Here is a 14595-nt window from a genome sequence, read left to right as displayed (position 1 = left end):
TGATTTGAGTTACTAAATATTCATTCATTTCATCCCTCCCTCTTGATGCTAACTACCATTTCCCTAGTTCAGCCCTTCCTAAAGGTAGAATCTCTGGAGCCAAACTGAATGACTCTTAATTTCTTGCTCTACCATTTACTCATGTTACTTGATCTGCTTATTTTACAGTTTTCCCAACTGGAAAATGGGGATAATAGCCCCTTCCTCAGAGTTGCCATGATGAAGATAGGAGTCAACACATGCAGTGCTTAGAATACTTCCTAGAATTCTGCAAGGACTTAGGGAATATTAACTGTAGTTATGGTTTGTACAACCAGAATATATCTTAATATACTAGATACAGTGTAGGTACAAAACAGGTTTATTTGATGCTAGGCATCTTTTTATTTTTTAAATATATATTTATGCAGATAGAACTGCATATAGAACTGGGGTCAGGCCAGAGGTACAGGAGTGGTGAGAGGATTCCCCAGAGACAGAGTGGGGAGCAGAACAGGCATATCAATGAAGAACACTGCTGAGGGGAGCAGTGGGCAGGTCAGGAGAGGTCTGCCGCGCCATGTGGATCACAATTGGGGCAGGTATCGAAGTCATGCTGAAGTGGCTTTAGCTTCTTAGTGCTGTGCTTTAACCAGCTGCACCACCAGGGAGGGCCTCTTTTCATTTTTTTAAGGTAAAATTCACATAACAGAAAATAACCTACTTAATGTGTGTACAATCAGTGGTGTTTAGCACATTCATAATGTTGGACAACTATTCAGTCCTACAACACTTTTGTCATCCCCCAAAAAATAGTTGCAGACATACATACTCATTAAACATCACTCCTCATTCCCCTTCCCTCCAATTAACAAATAAGTTTTCTGATGTACTTCCTACAGGAGCTATTATAAAAATGTGATGCAACTTGATCATTATATAAATAGTTGAACTTCAAAAATGTGCCATTCATAAAAGATTGACCATTGGTGTGTCAGCTCACACCCACTGGGCTAGACAGGTCTCATGAAAGATTTTCCAAGACCAGCAGTGTGGTGCTAAGTGTGCTACTGTCCATTCCTTTAAATAATACAAGATTTCTTTGAAGGGGCACAACAGTAACATTTTCCCTTCAATCGGGAACTTTAGAAAGAAAGCATTTCCCATTGTATGAGGCGTGCTCAGCACAGTCTGGCCCTTTGAAGGCCACCATCTGAAGTATGTAGTGACAAGAGAGAAGAGTCTAGAGCAGGTGCTGTTAACAGCAGCGTTCCTGTGTGCCATTCCTGGCTCAGTGACTCCAGAATGACATTAGGTCCCTGTTGAAAGAGCCATTCAGGAGATCTGCTGCCCATCAGCTTGGCCCATGCATATTCATAACTGAGAACAACACTGCCTTAATAAAGGACTTTTTGACATTTATTAGGGCCCAGCTATAGCTATTGATTTCTCACTCTTTCCATTGCCAGCTGCTGCCACTTTTCTGACCCTTTCAAGTCCCAGTTCTGCTCATATACTGAGACCATTTCCTGTCTAGTCAGAGTGCTTGCGTGCACATGGACAAGTGTGAGTTTATGTAAAACAGTGGCACTGAAATTCTATCCTCATATCAGGCTGGGATTCATAACGTGATGACAGCAGCTGCCTCCTCGCTCCTCTCCTCATCAGACCTCTGAGTCTAGATTGTTGAGACCTAACTGTCCTTTCTGCTTTGACCTTCTCGAACCCTCATTTAATTCTGTTGACTTTGGGAACTCGAGGGGTTTATCTCTCAGTCTGCTAGCAGTTTCTCATCTCAGACCAATGTCTGGCCTTTTTCTCCTTGTCCTTAGAATTGTGGCTTTGGCACTGCCTGTCCTAATGTTAGAGCACATTTTACACTTACACCTGACAGGAGATAGTTAACACTCATATTAAAACAGTATTTCCTTTAAGGTAGATTATACAGACCTGAATGTATATATTAGAGAAAAATCAAAGAAATTTATTGTGTGTGAAGGGTAGTGTCATTTAAAAATCTATTATCATATTCACTTTTATTTTCTAATTACTTAGGGTGATAAAATTCAATCAGTGCTTTTATTTAATGCCTCATTTTCAGATGCCCTTTTTTTCAACTAGTAAAATGAATGCATTTCAGTCTGAAGGGATTTTTTTCAGACCCTGGAAAAAAAATGCCCTTTCTGTAATTAGGGGAGAAGGCCTGTGAAACTCCCACTGGGCTTCTAGGCAGTGCGGATGTGCCTGCTCAGGGAGCGCTGTGGTGTAAAATACATGAAAAGAGAAAAGCAGAACTGCCTTCATGCAGCTCAGCTCTGGTCTGGCCAGTGTGCTTACTGCTGCATGATTTATGTTTGCGAGAAAAACTCATCTCTTCCAGGCAGGCCAGAAGGACTAGGGTGGGTCAGGGAGCAGCCTGGGAGCTGGCAGGCGGGCGCTGTGGTGCCGGAGTGTCAGGGGAAGAGACAGCATCAGGAATGCCCTGGGCTATCACGGGTCAGGTGCGTGCAGAATCTCCCAGTGTCTGAGGCTGGGATCAGTGTGTAAAAGGGAGGTGGCCCAGGTTAATGACTGCTCTGATTTAATTCCACCTTCTGCTATTTTCTAGCACACTCGGTCACCCTACACATTGGTAGGTTAGATACTAAGCATGCTTCAGGTTCCCCACCTGCACGGGTATCACCATCCACATCACGCTATAGGGGTTGGTACAAGCAGGTACTCAATATTTTAGCGACTATTATTCTGACAGCTGCTACTGGGAAGGAGTGAGGAGGTGACTGAAAACCTGGGTCAGGCCCTCCCTGGTGGCGCAGCAGGTTAAAGCACAGCACTAAGGAGCTAAAGCCACTTCCACAAGAGTTAATCCTCGCCTGCCCCGGAGGTGACCACATGGCGTGGCAGACCTCTCCTGACCCGCCCGCTGCTCCCCTCAGCCGTGTACTTCGTCAGTTGGCCTGCTCTGCTCCTCACTCTGTCCCTGGGGAATCCTCTCACTGCCCCGTATCTCTGGCCTGTACCCCAGTTCTGTATGCACAAATAAATCTTAAAAAACAAAACAAAACAAAACAAAACCTGGGTCAATCCTCAGACTAACTAGGCTTCTGTTCCAGTGCCACCATTTATCAGTTGTTTCAAAGGGAAAAGTAACTTTTTTGTGTCTTGTTTTTTTCATCCATCAAATGGGATGAATGTGTGCCTGTCTCACAAGAGGCTTGGAAGGAGTAAACGGGATGATACCAATACAGCAGGGAACATGACGCCTGGTACCTAAAGTGCTCAGATTGATGGTGCTATGTTAATTGCTGTCACCAGCATCATATGAGTTGTCTTGATGTTACTGCCTCCAGCATAGAAATTTGGAGTTCCAGCCTGCGTGTGGCTTGCATATGTGGGGAACCTTTAAGAAGTCTGCATTAGTTGTAAAGGACCAGGAAAACATATTATATATATATACTTGTAATTGTTATAAAGAAGAAAAATCAACTAACAACTACGGGTAGGAGAGGAACAAGATCAAAACGGGGGTGGGAAGAGCACGTGGGACTATAGTGATGGCACATGGGTGGGGGGAGTCCATGGGAATTACAGCTGAGATGATGAAAAAATGTACAAAATGAAGAATGATGCAAAATTATATATACATACATATATAAAGTCTGTATTAGTAAATGAAAGTAAAATAGAGGCACAAAGAAGTACAGGAAACTTACCAGGAGTAAGCTTCAGTGTGGTCTGGGTCCTAATGACTATACGTGCTTTTGAGTAAATAGATTTTGAGACTTGTATGTCTTGTAATAGACAACAACGTCTCTGTAGAGTTGATATTATATTCTAATTACACACTAATATTAATGATAACTACTAAATATCTAGTTAGTGTTTATCACCACATGTTTTTATGATTTATATATTGTGTCATCCCACATGTATTATTTTAATAACAGCTCTATTAGGATATAATTCACATACCATAAAGTTCACCTTTTAAATATTCATCACCACTTTTCCTCCCCGACCTGGAAACTAAAAGTCATTAACCGTCACTCCCCATTCCCTCCAATCCCTCTAGCCCTAGGCAGCACTGATCTTTCTGTCTCTGGAATTACCTAGTCTGGACAGTTCCTATAAAAGAAATCATGCGACACTTTGTGTCTGACTAATTTCACTTTGCATAATGTTGTCAAGGTTCACTCATACTGTCGCGTGCTTTAGAACTTCATTCCTTTTTATGGCTGAAGAATATTTCATTGTCTGGTGCTTTCTAAGTTTTAAATAATGTCCATCTCCCACCTCCACCTTACTCAATGCCTTCAGAATGGCTCTTCTTCTCCCTTTTGATAACAGGATAGGGGTCTGAGGAGTCTTGGGGGCTGGGGGCATGTAAGGAATGGCCCCCCAGAGGTGGTTCTGGCCACATCACCACTGGACGCTCAGATCTTAGCATCCATACACAGTTGCAGACATCACCAACCCACCCAGTAGTCTCTTAGTCATAGCTGTGACAGAAGAGCCTTTGTTGCCCCATCACAGACGCACAGAGAAACGTCGCAGCTTCCTGCCCTCACACAGATGGGTAGTGTCCTCTGCCTGCAAGGAGCTCGGAGAAGAGGGCTAACCAGCGAATGTTGCCTGGCCTTCTCTACCACTTCTATTCTGATTGCAGAACATTAGCTGTCCCTCCAGATATCTCTCTTGCTGAGGCTGCATAAAGAAGCAGGATTAGGACAAGCTTTAATCTAGTATAACATTTGAATTAAGATAACCATTAAAAAGAGTGACAAAATAAAAAGTTACATTTGGTATTGTTCGGAAAACACTACTGCATTGCATTTTGGAGACAGATGGTTCTGGAGCTGAATTTTTCGCTTTGTGACCACTGAGTCTCTCAGCCACAATTTACTCATCTGTAAAATGGCAATATAATTTTACCTGTCTCACAGGGTAATGGTGAGGATGAACTGAGTTCAGCCCAGTTCCTGGAATTATAGTAAGTGCTTCATAAATAGTAACTTACATAGTCACTCTAGTTAGGTGAACTCTCCTTTAATAAAAACCCTAACCTTGTGTAGTGATTTATTTTTTACTTTGTCAATTGTTCCTATTAGAATATAAGCCATATGTGGGCAGGCACTGTGTTTAGCTCTTTGTGTCATAGCAACTACAAAATGACCTGGGAGAATTGTGCAATAAATATTTGTTGAATTGATGGATGGCTGAATGGATAGAAGGGTGACATGGCAAAAAGCTTTCTGCTGGCTTTTGAGATGGTGAATATGACTGGGAGTGGCATCCCACCATGGTATGGAATTGTCTGCAGATTGTATGGTAACAACATATTAGAATGGATTACATCTGTAACTGGAAAGAACACTCATGTACTGCCTGCATAACATTTTCTCTAGAAGCATCAGACACCTAAAATGGTGCTTTACATTAGGCAACCACGTGTGGCTGTGTGGAGTAAATCTGTTTTGTACATTGAATTATTCAAATAATTTCATGTTTTCTGCCTCACTTTGCATGTAGATAAGGATTTGGAGTATATTTTAAGTCCAGTTAAATATGCGTAAGGAGACACTGGGAGTATTAGATTCCTGACTTGATAACTAATGAGTCAGAGTTAGGCAGATACTTTGCGTGTAAACCTCAGAGCACTGGTGGTGTGTCTGTTGGTATAAATTAGCAAAGTCCATAGAGGAGCTTGGGTTTGACAATTTTATTACATATGGGAGGTCATTAAGTAAATAATTGAGAATCTCTGGAAAAATAAGCAATGGCTGTTCCTGAAGAATGAACAAAGGCAGAATGTCCTTCATTGAGATCTTTAGTTTCTTTCCTTTTGCTTTGGAAACACTGACAGCATAGCAGGAGAGGGCCTGTAAATAACACCAAGTGATCATTGATGATGGGATTTACCTGAGCCTCTCACTACATAGTAGGATTGGAGAGATAAAAATACCCTCAGTTTTCCATTGTCTTTTTTTCCATTGTCTTTTGGTTAAAAATTGATAAGGCTGGTGTTGCTAGCCCCCAGACTTAGTGTGGTGACCAGCTAAAAAAGAAAATTGTAGAAACTAGTGGGGAAACACATCTGGTGTTGGTGCTCCCAAATGCTGGTTGCTGTGTTCAGAGATTCGGATTTATAGAAATGTGCATTTTAATAAGCTCCCCAGGTGTTTCTGATACAGGTGTTCCTTTTTAATTAAACTGTGACATCTATTGTGTTAGTTTCAGGTGTACAGCATAACTACTTGATATTTGTATACATTGCTAAACCATCACAATAAAACTTTCCCATCTATCCTTAGCAATTTTTCAAATTTGCAATACTATGTTTGTCTATAAACTCTATGCTATATCCCAGTGACTTATTTTATAACTTGAAATTTGTACCTCCTGATTTCATCCAACTCCCAATCTTTTCCCCTTGTAACCACCAATCTGATATTTGTACCAATGAAATTGTTTTGTTGATACCACATGTAAGTGAAATCATACAGTATTTGTCTTTCTTTGACCTGTTTGACTTAGCTTAATAACCTCAAGGTCAATCCATGTTGCTTTTTTCTTTGTAATACATCTAATTTGAATTATTCGTTTTACAACAATGTTTACTCATGTTTTTAAGGCAAGATGCTCTCCTTTTTTATGACCATGTAATAATCCTGTTTGTGTGTATCTGTCAAACACTATTTCCATCAAAAACAGATCACATACATGACGGTGTCCTAACAGACTACACCAAATAGCATAGGTATGTAATAGAATCAACTCTAGGTTTCTGTAAGTATACCCTGATATTTGCACAATGACAGAATTGCCTATGACACATTTCTTAACTTGTATCTCCATATTCTGTACATTCTATGGCTGCTTTATCCACTGAGGGATGTTAAGGTTGTTTCCGTATCTTGACTATTGTAAATAATGCTGTGGTGAAAATAGGGGTGCATATATATAATTTTGAATTTGTTTTCATTATCTTCAGATAAGTATCTGGAAGTATAAATGCTGGATCATATCATCGTTCTCTTTTCAATTTTTTGATAGAAGTTCACACTGTTTTTTATAATGATGGCATCAATTTACATTCCTACCTCAGTGCATGAGGGTTTGATGCAGATGTTTCTGAACTGTCATTGAGAAACTGATTTAATAACTTTTGTTTAATAAGTTTTAAAAATTTAATGGAACCCAAACTTAACAGCTCTCACCAGGTCCTTTATCTCATCTGCCCACTGCAAGGATCAATTAGGAAGTTACCTATTATTTCCCATTGGACAAGGGAAGGCCTTTGCTTGGGCATTAATTACCTCTTTGACTACACAATGCACAGTTGTCTATTTGGAAGCATTTGGGCCTCCTTTTGATTGCTATTCTTCTGCCCTTAAATGATGCCAAAATTCTTTTCCAGCTACAGTTGCTAAAGGGCTATAATTCAGTGTTCTCACTAATTACAAGCTCAATCTAGGTGTTATTGTCTGGATTTTTGTCTCCCAAAATTCATGCATTGAAATTCTAATATCCAAAGTGATACTAAAAGGTGAGTCATTTGGGAGGTGATTATGTCACAAGGGTAGAAACCCTCACATGTGTGATTAGTGCCACCTTTTACAAGAGACCCACAGAATTCCCTAACTCCTTTTACCATGTGAGGATCTGAGATGAAGTCTGCAATCTGGAAGAAAGCCATTACCTGACCATGCCAATACCTTGATCTCACATTTCCAGCCCCCAGAATAGTGAGAAAGATTTCCTCTTATAATCCACTCAGTCTGTGGCATCTTGTTATAGCAGCCCAAACAAAGGAAGACAAGAGATATCTTGAGTTACTGGTTTATAGTTTAAAGCTCTCATAGCAACCTGAAACTGAAGTGAAGAAACTTAGACATAAACTTCAGATACTTTCCTTGAGCTTCATCCTAGTAAACACAGCAAGTACCTCCGTACCAACATCAGTGGCTCAGCCCCATAGCACCCAGGAGCTAGCATCTGCTGAAGTAGACAAGATTCAGGGCTCTCCTTGGTGGTGCAGGGGGTGAAAGCACAGCACTGTGGGGGCTGTCTACAGTCACTGCAGCATGAATTCGATCCCTGGCCAGGGAGGTGCCCCACATGGTGCAGCAGACCTCTTCTGACTCCTGCTTGCCACAGCAGTATATTTTAGTTGATCTGCCTGTTCTCTCTGCTCTTTGGTGGATCCTCTCACCGCTGCATCTCTGGCCTATACCCCAGTTCTTGTATGCCAGAGGAGAGCTACTTTTGATTTGAGTCTAGAAACATAGGTAGGATATCCACAGATGAAGATGCAAGTCAACACAGCCTGGAAAATGGTAGCAACATGAGCATAATCACACACCAGGAAGAACTACTTCCCAACTTACTAAACATATATTAGAACTATTTGGGTGAGGGAAGGTGTTAAAATGCAGACTCCAGGACCCATCCCCCACCTGAATTTTTGAGTCTGTGTCTTGGAGGAGACATAAGAATCGCCATTTTAACAATAGCCCATTGAAGTGATGTTAATATAGGTGTTCAGTGCAGCAAATTATGGTAAGCACTGAACTAGACTTAGGTCTTAGAGAGCTATGGAAACTAAGGAACAGAGAGGAGAGTGACACGTTGGTTAAAAGTACTCATTCCAGGGGTTTTGTAAAAGATCCTTCTATGTAAGGTAGGCTCTGAGCCATGTTCCTTAAGATCTTTCCTAATTTGTACTTGGCTATAAATTTAATACCATTTTTAATGATACTTGAAAGAACTGTGTAATTTCACAGTCTGGCCATTACTGCTGGCATTAAAGAAATGACTATCCTGGTACTTAATACATCTTCCCCTGTTTCTTAATGACCGAAGCACATAGTGTAAGAGCTGCCTTGTCTGCTTATAGACCACATGCGCACAGAGGGAACACCTGGTCTCTGGGGGTGGGGGAGGGCCAGCAACCTAGTTACTTCTTTCAGCATTCTAAAGCTGCTCTCCTTCCTCTTGTCCCAGCTGTTTATAACTTTTTTTTTTTTTGAAGTAACATTGGTTTGCAATATTATACAGGTTTCAGGTGCACAGCCTTAAATCAACATCTGTATTGACTACATTATGTTCACCACTAAAATTCTAGTTTCCATCCTTCACCATACAATTGACTTTTTCCCAGTTTGCCTTACTCACACCCCCGAACCCACACTTTCTCTTTTCCTTCTTGTAGTCACTATTTTGAATTCGGCTTTGTTTTGTTTGTTCATTGGCTTTATTTTCTACATGTGAGTTAAATAATCAGTGTCAGTCTTTCTCCATACCACTTATTTCACAAATCATAATGCTCTTCATTTCAAGCCATGTTGTTGCAAATGGCAAGGATTCATATTTTTGCCCATAGAGCTGACAAGTACTCCACTGTGTGTGTACAGCACATCTCAGTTAATCCATTCTTCTTCTCTTGACCACTCCGGCTTTTCCAACTCCTGGCTTTTGGAAACAGTGCTGCAATGAGCATGGAGGTGTGTATTAGGGTTTACCTTCTTCATTCCCAAGCTGTTTTTGACAGTGCCTTTACCATAAGCCTTTCCCACTGATTCTTAGTCTCCCATGAGTCTCCAGGTCTCCTCAAGCTCTAATTTTCAAGTTAAATAATTCTTGGAAGGTAGGTTAGAGGAACAGTACACCAGTCAGGGCTCTAAAGAATTACTTAAAAGACAAAGGGGAAATGGTAAATGCATATAATAACTTCTCTTGTACATGTGGGAGGTGGAAGTGCAGAACACTGCCCTTAGTAACCCACCTGATTCCTTCATAGTACCATACAGTTAGTGAAGGCTATGATAATGGCAATCAGAGGAAATGCATTTAATCTAGATTCCTAATTTTTAGTAGTCTCCTAATTCCTTGGGTTTAGAATACTTGAAGTTATATATGCCTCCAAAGATATGAGGGATTGAAATATGCAATTTGCGCTGACAACTTTCTTTTCATATATATATATATGATCTGAGATTGAAGCAGCATTAATCCAAAATAAGAAAATTAAGGCAGGGACTATGGCAGATGACTGTAGTTGCTTTGGTGGTGGGAAAACTATGATGACAGTTGAGGAGAGAAATATTATATTTTCAAAATAGTAATAAAAGCATAAAGCAATGATACTTTATTAACTAAAAAATAAAATAGAAAGATAGCCAATATTTGTTGGAACCCATTTCTTCCCACAAGTCCCTGCATTGTACTCTCACCTGTGGGTGAGAGCTGCTGAGAATAAACAGTATGACACTAGTGAGCTGATCAAGGAGACAGGGTAAGAAAGAACCATTTTCTTCCCTCCCTTCTCCTCTCCCTCACTCCATGAGTAGGCAGCAGCACTAGCTGCTTGAATTTAATCCTTTTTCCTAGCTATGACAGTGTGCTCTCTTTAAAAATCTCTTAGGAGTTTGGAGGGTGAGAGAAGAGTGAGTACTTGAATAGATTTAGTGACTTCCGCTATGCAAAACATCTTGCCAATTATTTTGCATAAACATTGTCAAAGATTGATAAAACCTTGGTTGCCATTCCCATTATTCTCAGAGCTTTCTTGCTTACTGCCTTGTCATAACCTCCAAGGGAGCAGCTTCCATGAATAGATGATGGACACCACTATGGGGGTGCAATGAGGGAGAACTTGCAGCATATATATTGATTTAAGAACACTCATTCAAACTTAATAGAATAATTATTGAGATAATTATTGAGATAAATGGCATGCCATGTTAGTAATTGAATATTGCATAAATAAGATATAGTGGTTGTAATTATAATTCTCCAAGTATGGTAATAGATATATTAAGAGAAGTCAGTGAGCCACAGAGTATTTCACCAAAGGTCAATATTTCAAGAAATCCATAAGATATCCCAGACTGTAAATAACTACCACTTTGATTCTCTCCAGCATATAGCTAGTAAATAGAATTGTAGTCTTCATGCTACCAACTTTTTCTGTTGGTGTAAAGACATCTGCCTGCTAACATGTTCTGGACATTTGCTTTCTGTGCTAATCTGTTCTAGGATTTTTGGAAATCTTGGTACTGAACTTTTAACTATGTAGTGATAGTAAACAGTAACTAGATACCCAAAACCAACAAGTTACAGTTGCTGCATATTAAATGACATGGAACTTTCTTCACCTTGTTTAGGTTATTACGATATCGGCTAATACAGTTAGGAGACACTTCAATCCTAGAGTATATAGAAGCTTCTCTAAATTCTAAATGTATCTGAGATAAACAACTCTAGTAGAGATAAACAACTCTAGTATAGAGAGAAGCATCTGGACTTGGAATGAAAACCAAGCTCTGGCCATTTCTCTGGTTCTCAGTTTTCTCACCTGTGCAACGAAGATGAGACTACCTGTCACTGTTGACAATGGGGTGGTGTAGGGAACATGAAAGTGCCTGCTGGGTAGGAGTAGCCCAGTCAATGTTTCATCTCCTGTACACACAAACCAGTTTGCAAATCAGTGATTGACTTCATTGTCTTGATTGAAACTTTAGAACTAGATACCTCATTCAAATTTACCTGTTTGAACGAATCACTCTCCTTTTGATGTGGTCACAGTATAGTTAAGAGTATAAGTTTTCGGCTCTCCCTGGTGGCACATCGGGTTAAAGCACAGCACTAAGTAGCTTAAGCCACTTCCGCATGAATTTGATCCCCGCCTGCCCCAGAGGTGATCCTCATGGCATGGCAGACCTCTCCTGGCCCGCCTGCTGCTCCCCTCAGCAGTGTACTTCGTCAGTCTGCCTGTTCTGCTCCCCACTCTGTTTATGGTGAATCCTCTTACCCTCCACATCTCTGGCCTGTACCCCAGTTCTGTATGAATAAATAAATAAGTCTTTAAAATCAGAGTATAAGCTTTTGTGTCATGCTTTCACATTGTGACCTCTCCATTAACTGACAGGTTGGTCAAGTTATAGAACGTCTGTGTGTTTCAGTTTCCTCATCGGTAATTTGCAGTAATCCGAAGTGCCTGTCCCATAGAACTGTGATGAAGATTAAATCATGTGAGGAAGATGCTTAGTGTAGCACCTGCCCAAATTAAGGACCCGGCGTTAGTTATTGATCTTCCCTTGGAAAAAATCACGCACACAGACCTGTGAGGTGGTATAAACCACTAGAATGACCATCCTTGAGGAACTGATGGTGCAGACTATGGAGCTTCTGATGTTTGTCTTCTCCCCTACTCTTTCTCCAGGAGTCAAATAGATTGCTAGAAGCAGCAGTCATCATTTTAATAATATTGTAAAGTCCCTTCACTCATTTATTCACTAATGGAACAGCCAATGGTCACTGGGTGCTAACGGAGTAATACAAAGCTTGCTGGGTACCAGATACATAATTATGAAGAAATCAGTCTTGATTTTTCTTCTCATAGAGTTTGCAATTTAGGTCATTTGTTCAGTACCATGTTTGGTACTATGAAAATGTGCACTATGGCTTTGAGAAGTTTATAACTCCGTTGAACCACCTTCAGTATTTCCTGAAGCAAGAGAAAATTGAACTGTAAAAGCAATATGGGTTGATTAGACATAGCTACATAAAAATAAACAATGCAATCTGGTATGGCTGAGCACCACATGAGTGGCACAGATTATGCTAGAAATAGTTTAAAGGAAGAAGTGATCAGTGAGGACTATTTATGATGTAATTGATTCCAGAATGTTGATGGCATAGCTGGTGACTGGAACATGGGCCAGGCTTTCTAGTAAAAGAAGGATTTAGATGTCCGGGAACAAGAGCACTACACTGAATGAGGAAAGTCAGGCAGAAATATGTGTGTGAGTGTCAGTGACATGGGCTACTTGGACCAAAGGAGAGATTTATTTTTAATATTTTTAATAGTTTATTTTTACATCATTTTGTGACTTTTTCCATCTCAGTTGTAATCCCCATGGGCTTCCCATCACCAAATCACCTGTGTGCTATCACCATAGACCCGTGTACCCCCCCACTCCCCATTTTGATCCCATTCCCCACTCCAACCCCGTAAAATGTCTCTGGTGTATAGTTGTTCATTATTATCATCATCATTATTATTTTCTCCCCCAGTCCATTATGCTCCTGCTATGAGTGAAACCATCCAGTATTTTTCCTTTTCTTTCTGGCTTATTTCACTAAGCACGATCCCTTCCATCTCATCCATGTTGCTGCAAAAGGCATGTGTTTATCTTTTTTGGTTGCTGAGTAATATTCCATTGTGTATATGTACCACATCTTTTTAAACCAGTCATCTACTTTTGGGCATTTGGGTTGATTCCATGTCTTTCCTATTGTAAATAAAGCAGCAATAAACATGGTGCAAGTGTCTTTTTGAATCAGCGTTTTTGTGTCTTTTGGGTAGATAACTAGGAGTGGGATTGCTGGGTCATAGGGAAGCTCCATGTTTAGCAGTTTGAGGAACCTCCAAACAGTTTTCCATAGTGGTTGGACTAGTTTGCATTCCCACCAGCAGTGCATGAGAGTACCTTTTCTCCACATCCTCGCCAATATTTGTTGTTGCTAATTGTTTGAAGATGTGCCATTCTCACTGTTGTGAGGTGGTATCTCATTGTGGTTTTAATTTTCCTCTCCCACAAAGAAAGATTTTTATGTAGAATGTTACCTGTAATTGGTACTATATAGCTGAGGATGTAGATGGTAAACATATGTCATCAGGGTTAGTTGAATGTCAGGTGACGAGTTTAAACTACCATTGAAATTGTCTAAACAGAGATCTATAATAGGTACATAATGATGTTTCTGGAAGCTAGAGATTTCAGTTGCTCGCTGAATTGCTTGAGCATATTATTTGTGTGGAGTGATCAGTAATGAACAGTTGTAAAACTCCCAAACTGGGGACATGAGGACTAGGGTGGTAATTATTGTAAGGGAAAGTAGTGACAGAGGATTTCCACCTCTAAAGCTAAAACGCCAAGAATGGGGTTGAAATCCTGTTTTAATTAGATTCATGTTCTTCTGCAACATCATCGTGTTTTGAAATGTATCTAGCCGATATATATATTGCTCTTGGTCAGCAGTTCTCAATATCCCCTGGAAGACTTGTTCCAGTGCACCTTGCTGCCTCCCACACCCACGTTCTGTTTCAGTTGGTGGTGCAGGTTGCAACCTAGGAATATATGTTGCTGAAGATTTCCTGGGAGCACTTTATGAAAACCACTGTTCCTTCATTTCAGTTACAGAATGATAAATCATTGTCAGAATGAGCCACAATGCATTTCCCTACATTCTTGTTGATGGACTTTTTTGTTTCAATTTTTCTCCAGTTATAAGCAGTGTTGAAGTGAATACGTATCACTTTGTACATGTCACCCTTCTATAGTATGTATCCTATAGAATATATAGTGTATGTGCACCTATATATTATATGTAAGACATAAAATAGGAGGTTTGATATATTGGGGGAAATAGTTGGCTATATTTGGGCAATTTATACCTTTACCAAATTTGGTACCAAATTATTCTTCAAAGTGCTTGCACCAATTTATACCCTTTTCTCTCCCAAATACACAAACCCAATTTGTCAGAAACCCAGAAAGGATGCTCTACATCCTTTCAAAAAATTGGTAATATCAGATTTTTAAATGTTGG

Source organism: Condylura cristata, unplaced genomic scaffold, assembly GCF_000260355.1.
Source record: "Condylura cristata isolate star-nosed mole 26May11 unplaced genomic scaffold, ConCri1.0 scaffold00019, whole genome shotgun sequence".
Taxonomy (NCBI): domain Eukaryota; kingdom Metazoa; phylum Chordata; class Mammalia; order Eulipotyphla; family Talpidae; genus Condylura; species Condylura cristata.
Note: the sequence above shows the minus strand (reverse complement) of the source record.